This window comes from Puma concolor, chromosome B3 (assembly GCF_028749965.1).
Source record: "Puma concolor isolate L17-30 chromosome B3, mPumCon1.1.hap2, whole genome shotgun sequence".
NCBI classification, from domain to species: Eukaryota; Metazoa; Chordata; class Mammalia; order Carnivora; family Felidae; genus Puma; species Puma concolor.
The window spans coordinates 84,256,348-84,262,559 of record NC_141672.1 but is presented as its reverse complement, the minus strand read 5'-3'; the positions used below and the strand labels follow the sequence as shown (position 1 = coordinate 84,262,559).

General features: G+C 39.1%; 1 pseudogene; it reads left to right on the top strand.

Annotated features, from left to right (window-relative positions):
* Positions 1-980: 980 nt before the first annotated feature.
* Positions 981-1,146, top strand: LOC112856750 (U2 spliceosomal RNA; annotated as a pseudogene).
* The last annotated feature ends 5,066 nt before the right edge of the window (positions 1,147-6,212 follow it).

Here is a 6,212-nt window from a genome sequence, read left to right as displayed (position 1 = left end):
ATCGTGCTCTGTTCCCACAACACACTATGCCTCTCTCTGCCATCGTACTTATCAGATAGGCTGTTATCAATTGACTTGTCCAACTGCTTGAAGCTCATCTAGACCACACTCAATGAATAAATGTGTGGAATATCGCACTATTTCCAAAAGACAACATTTCTAGTTATGCTAACATATTACCTAAATTTTATTTATATAGAACCAAAATATAAAGTGCAAATAATTTGGACAACTCACAAGAAACAAGAAAGGAGAATATGGTACAAAGGGAGAGAAGCATATTCTCTTACACTCTGGTATCAGAGTTTTATTAATGGGAATTCTTAAGGAGTTTTTGTAGTAGGCCATTTAATGGCTACAAATACAGTCCTATGAAGATGCTACTTGGAGGCAGACGTTCCAGTCCTCGTATTGTTGGTGACAGTTTCTGTATTGGATTCAGAGTTGGAACGAAGCATGTGAGTGTCCTGGGCAGGCTGAAAATTTGGCATGCCTACATATCTACTTCCTTTAAATATTTAAATATTTATGTAGAGGAGAAGCTGAGCACTGCAGGGGAAAAGCATAGAAGAAAGGTCACTGGAAGCAGAGCTCCGCCTACTCTTTTTAGGTCCAAGCATTTTAGTGCTGTCCCGAAATTCATACACCATGCACCAAATCAGAAATGCTGAAGTTAACTTGCCCCACCCCTTTAAGAAATGGGGCCTCAGCATGCTCCTTTGAAGGCCTCATACCCCGTCCCCAAACTTCCCTTATCTAAGTCTCTTTAAGCCATATTTTATGCTTCCTGAGAAAATTTCTGTTAATTACAATGTTCTCCAACTCATTACATCAGCAGCAAAGGTTGACCGTTCCCTACTGTGTTGACTTTCCATAAAGTAGCCTAGCTGGCAGTCCTTTAATCTGACTCTGATTGAACTTGGGGAACAGAGACATTTTACTTGGCACCTAAATTTCTACTTTTTATTTATCCTGTGTTAATCGCTTCTCGGCCTTTTGGCTAAGATCAAGTGTAGTATCCTGTGTTTTAGGTCCCAATATTGACTCTATTTTCATTAAAAATAATTACTGAATACATATACTGAGTTGTAAGATTGTTATACGTCAATAAAATAATTGCATACTGCACCTTAGTATTTAGACTCCCCATAGACAGAATGGATGGCTGATTATGGGATCAAATGTGAGGAGAAATGGAAAACTCTCTCTGGTTAGAATATATTTTCTACTGAGTTACTACTAAATTTTAACTTATTTAACTAAAAAAGAAATACAAGTAATACTCATCATTGGCTAAAAATAGAGAAGTCAAATGAACAAGAATAATAAAAATTAAAATACTCCCGAGATGCCTCCTGGCTCAGTCAGTACAGCATGCAACTCTTCATCTTGGGGTCATGAGTTTGAGCCCCATTATGGGTGTAGAGATTACTAAAAAGAAAACTAAAATAATCCCAAAACACTTGCCAGAGGTTTTATAACACAACACTGTGGTGTATATCCCTCCAGGGTTTTCATAGAAGGATATGCTTATGACAAAAGTATATACATACAAAAAATATATTTACAAAGACCAGATGGTCCTCTATATTATGCTATGAAACCTACTTGCAATATTTTATATAATATATTATCAAAGAATTTTGGGGCCAATACATATATACTTAATGTATTATTTTAACTATTTGTATATTATTATCCTAGGAGGTAGATTCTGAACCATTACTTAACTAATACAAATACTTTTCTGTATTTAATCATTCCCATACCTTTAGATTTTCAGATTGTTTCCAAATACTCATTAGGATAACTGGCATGGTGGTAAATAAACATCTACTTACACACATCTTTGGGTTCAATTATTATCTGGTCTACATTCCCAGAAGTCTAACTGGTGGGTCAAAAGGTTTTCACTTTTTTAAGGCTGTTGCTAAGTACTGCTGATTCTTGCTACTGGTTTTTGAAAGTCCATAGAGCTAGGTCCCCAGAAGATCCTAATAACTATTTGTTATTGGAGTGTTGGGGCGGGGGGATACTTGGAAGAAACACCTGAGAGGCATAATTAATTAAGCACTTAACTAGGACCAGCGGAGCAGCTTGGCTTTGGGACTCTGAGAAGCTAGGTGAGCACTGAGTTTTCGGGGAGGGGGGGTTTGAGATTTTTTTTTTTTTGAGAGAGAGAGAGAGAGGGCACAAGTGAGCGAGGGGCAGAGAGAGAGAGAGAGAGAATCCTACGAGGGGCTGAGAGAGAGGGATGCTGGGCTTGGGGCTCGTCCTTACCTGATGTTGGACTCAAATTCATGAACTGTGAGATCATGCCCTGAGCCGAAGTCAGATGCTTAACAACTGAGCCAGCCAGGCTCCCTGAGCACATAGTTTTTTATATTAAGTATGGAAGAGCAAGAAAGAGCACTGACAGGAGGGGTGTGTGTGTGTGTGTGTGTGTGTGTGTGTGTGTGTGTGTGTGTGTGTGTGTAAATGCATGGAGAGGAAGCGTGGAATACAGGCTTCACTAGTTCACAGTTTTTCCCACTGCAGGTCTTGGAAGAGAACAAGTATTTCTTACTAAACTGACTATGTAAAACTAATAGTGTGTGCCTTCTTTGAGAAGCTTGCTTTGCTGTTATAATAATACATGTCTGCAGATTATTTTTCATACTTCAGGGTCTGTGATACCTTTATTTGCCACCTTATCTGTCCATTTTTGTTGGTTTATTTCTCTTTGTTTTTTGGTGGTTCAGGGTAGGGAAGTATTGATAAAAGGGAGTCTTGAACCTGTCACAGGAAGTAAAGAACACATAAACTTGAAAAAGTCTTCAATGCTCCCTTAGCCATGCACTCATCAGCAAGCTATCAAGCATGAGAGCATCCAGAATGCATTGTTTTTTTTTTTGTTTTTTTTTTTTTTTTTTTCAGAATGGATTGTTATTTGAGCTAAGGAAAGAGTGAGCTCTCAGGCAGGGAAATCAACCAGGGAGCCAACTCTGTGACATCCATGAGGATAAGGCACCTTTGGGGGAGCAAAAGAAGCTCCAACCAAATGCCAACCATGGGACCACTTACTGATTACCTAAATAGTAATTGATGGTCTTTTGCCCTGAAAATCCAGTTGTCCATTTACTGGAGAGGGGTGCTTGGACCCATACTCACTATGCCTGTGTCTTTTCCATGCTTGTCTTTCTCAATATGTAAAACAAATGACCTTTAGATTTCAGATCATCTATGGAAACTTAAGAGAAAGATAACCCCTAAATTTAAAACATAGAAAAACTTGGTGTTATTTTGTTAGAACAATAAGGCTTATGTCAGCTTATATTTTCCAAAAATGGCCACAGCAGTATTTCCAAAGCTACATGCTCCTTCAGAACTAGGCTATTTTGCCACCAAGAGCTACAGTTTATTACCACTATTCCCCTGCCTTTGAACCTAGATGGACGCATGACTTCTCTAACCAGTAGAATATGACAGAAGTGATGCTGTGTGACCTCTAAGGCTAAGTCAAATTAAGGATAGAGCTTACATCCGGCTATCTTTTTTGCAGCCACAATATTGCAAAGAAGCCCAAGCCACATAAATAGGCCATGTATATATGTTCCAGTCAACAGCTCCTATTAAGTTCCCAGACGACCGCTACCATTAATTATGAGCAAATGAGCTTTCACATGATTCCAAGCCTCTGCCTTCAAGTATTTCAGCATCAGCCATCAGGAAGAGACACGAACTATTCCCTCTGTGCCTTGTCCGAATTCCTGGCCTACAGAATAATGGCTGTTTTAGTCCACTAAGTTTTCTGGTAATCTTTAATGGAAGCAGAGTAACTAAAACAAAGCTATTGGCCAAATTCAGTACTGCAAGTGGTCAATGACTCAACAAACAGGTAGGTAAGGCAAGCCCACTCTGATCAATGTACTCTGCTAGACTTGTAGAATTTGCAAAAAAAAAAACAACAAAAACAACAACAACAAAATATTCTTTTCTTCTTGAAGAGTCCTGTAATCCAGTAGAGGAATGCTCATATGTAAGTGCAAAAAGGTGGCTAACAATATATGGCCAAATGAAATAATAAGCACATGCTGTAAAGGAGGTGGGTGGAGGGAGATTCTGGGTAGAGCAGAGAGACTGGGCTTCGTAAGTAGCACCACAGCATCCCAGCACACGGCATATACTCAGGAACTGGTCATGTGACCAGAGAAGACAAATTAGGGATTGAAGGAAGAGTGTCAGGTACTTGGAGAGAAAAGATGAAAGTATTTTAAGCAGACTGGAAAACAAAGTGTTGAGTCTGGAGTACTGGGGTTTGGACAGTAACACTAATAGCATTACTCCCTCGTGCATGTAACAGTGTGCATGTTCCCAAGCACTTTCACAGACATCACATTTCTTTACAATGACCCTATGAAGTCGGTTATCTTCTATTTTATGGTAGAGAAATTTAAGCCCAGTGGTATAAAAATCACTTTGATTTTATCAGGACTTTCTGTTTCTAGGGTAGTGGTGAATGACAAGGAAAATAAAAGGAACTAAAGTCTAATGAGCACCAACCAAATGCCAGGTATTTTGTTTGGTTATTTTCATAGTTTGCTTAGCCTGAAATCTAGGGACACATGGGTGGATCAGTCAGACTCTTGATTTCTGTGCAGGTCATGATCTCATGATTCATGGGATTGAGACTTGTGTCAGGCTCTGCACTGACAGAGCAGAGCCTGCTTGGAATTCTCTCTCTCCCCTCTCTCTCTGCCCCTCCTGCACGCGTATGTGTGTGCATGAGTGCTCTCTCTCAAAATAAATAAACATTTTAAAAAAGCAGCCTGAAATCTAATTTTATAACAATCTTGGAAGTAGTTGTTAGTATCCTGGTTATATAGATGAGGAAATTGAGTCTCAGAGACATCAAGTAACTTTTTTAAAGTCATACAAGTAGTAAGTTAGGACCTAGGGGCAGACGTTGTCAAATATGATGGCAAGTTCAGCAAACCTCCTACATTCCTGTGGGACAGAAGCTCTCTGCTCCCCTCTACATAGTTTCAAACAAACCTCCCTTTCACATTTTCACAGCAACATCTCGATGCTGGCCTGTCTAAAGCACTCAAGGCATTAATATGGGAATGACCAATGAGTTTAGCACCTTCCAAAAAAAAGCGCTAGTTGTTAACCACAAAGAATTTCTAGTTGGTAGAATATGAAAGGGAAATCTGTCTCTGTCCCTCTCTAATAAGCTGGGGCACTGATGATATACCCAGTAGTTCAGCAGTGAGCTAGGAATATAGCCTTGAGCTAGCCACTTAAGTCCTCTGGGTCTGAGTTTCCTTACCTGTAAAATGAAGGGGTTGCTGGATGGTCTTCAAGGTCCCTTCCAGATGCACTGTTTTATGATTCCATAAACCTAGAACCAAGATGTAAAATAAGGAATTCGCTTTTTAAAAAAAAATGTTACATCACTCAGCCTTTTGCCTTTCTTCATCTTTGCAAAGTGAGTCTGTTCCACTCACTGAAAGCAAAGAATCATTACTGAGAAGATGGGCTCTTGACACAGTCATGTTCTGAAGCACTTAATATGTAGCAGATCCTGTACCCACCAGTGGTGCTTTCAGACCACCAACATTTGATAGATTCCTATAAGCCTATGGTCTCAAAGAAATTCATATAAAACTGCTCTACCTACTGAGGTGATTTCCCATACCTTGTAATTCTAAGTTTTCCTCTGCTAAGTACATGACCATTTTTCAGTTGATGCTTTGGAGATGTTTCTAGGAGCTGAGATTGCTCTAAGAATAAGTTTCTAACCATTTGTTCTCATCAAATGGCAGTAGGTTCTGATTGCATAAAACTAACCACTCAAAAAATCTGTTGCAATCCCGATTTGATAAAGCAACAGAAATTATGATGTTAATTGCTCTCTTCCACTTTCTGTGTTAATTGCCACTGATAATTGCCACTTCCCAGGGAATCATAGAATATGGGGATGTTAGGTAGGTTGCCCTCCATGTCTATATTAAACCATTTGTAATAACAAATGAATATGCAGAAGCTGGTAGGCAAATAAATTTATGGCCTTAATTTTATTGCTTGGATTGAGTTTATGTGTTCCCAAACTGTGTTTTAATTGCTGTGTCCTTGTCTATTTTTGAAAGCCTGGGCAGTTATAAGTTGTTACATAAGATCTAATGATAGGTAAAACTTCTATTTCCCCAAGTTGACTTATCATTTATATT